The sequence below is a fragment of the Alligator mississippiensis genome, chromosome 9, assembly GCF_030867095.1.
Source record: "Alligator mississippiensis isolate rAllMis1 chromosome 9, rAllMis1, whole genome shotgun sequence".
Taxonomy (NCBI): Eukaryota; Metazoa; Chordata; order Crocodylia; family Alligatoridae; genus Alligator; species Alligator mississippiensis.
The window spans coordinates 4,514,491-4,515,108 of NC_081832.1; the positions used below are offsets into that span (position 1 = coordinate 4,514,491).

Genomic DNA, 618 nt, shown 5'->3' on the forward strand with positions numbered 1-618 from the left:
TTGTGGTGAAAACGCGAGTCGATCGAAGGCAGTTCATTAAAGCACATAAAGAAAGAAAGAAAGAAAGAAAGAAAGATTTCTCCTTGTTATTTCATTTATCCCAAGTCACCACAGCTGGGACTTGAACTCAGATTTTCTGCATGGTAGGCAGAAACACTACCACACAGCCACCAAAGAAAGAAAGGAAGAAAGAAAGAATTTGCGTAAGAAAGAAAGAAAGAACGCTTCACGAATTTGCGTGTCATCCTTGCGCAGGGGCCATGCTAATCTTCTCTGTATCGTTCCAATATTAGTATATGTGTCATTCTTCTCCATCTGAAAGGTCTCAGGCCAAAGGGCGAACACAAAGACCGTACAAGAGCAGACTACCAGTGTGTGTTTCTGGTCAGGCTGAGGAGATTGCAGTTGGCTGAACACATCTCGTCCGAAACAGAACCACTTTACAAAGGAAACACCTATATATCCGCTTACAAACCCCCAGAATCATTTTGTCTTGTTTGGAAAATGACTGCATTGGCTCAAAAGTTTTTAAAAAACTCCCTCGAGAACCTGCAATCTACCACTGCATTGTGTCATCAGGCTCTTTTCTTCCCTGCTTTGTCGCTCTTCGCTCCCTGT

General features: G+C 42.9%; 1 pseudogene; it reads right to left on the minus strand.

The window, feature by feature from the left end:
• Positions 1 to 210: 210 nt before the first annotated feature.
• On the minus strand, positions 211 to 327 carry LOC132243430 (U6 spliceosomal RNA; annotated as a pseudogene).
• Positions 328 to 618: the final 291 nt, after the last annotated feature.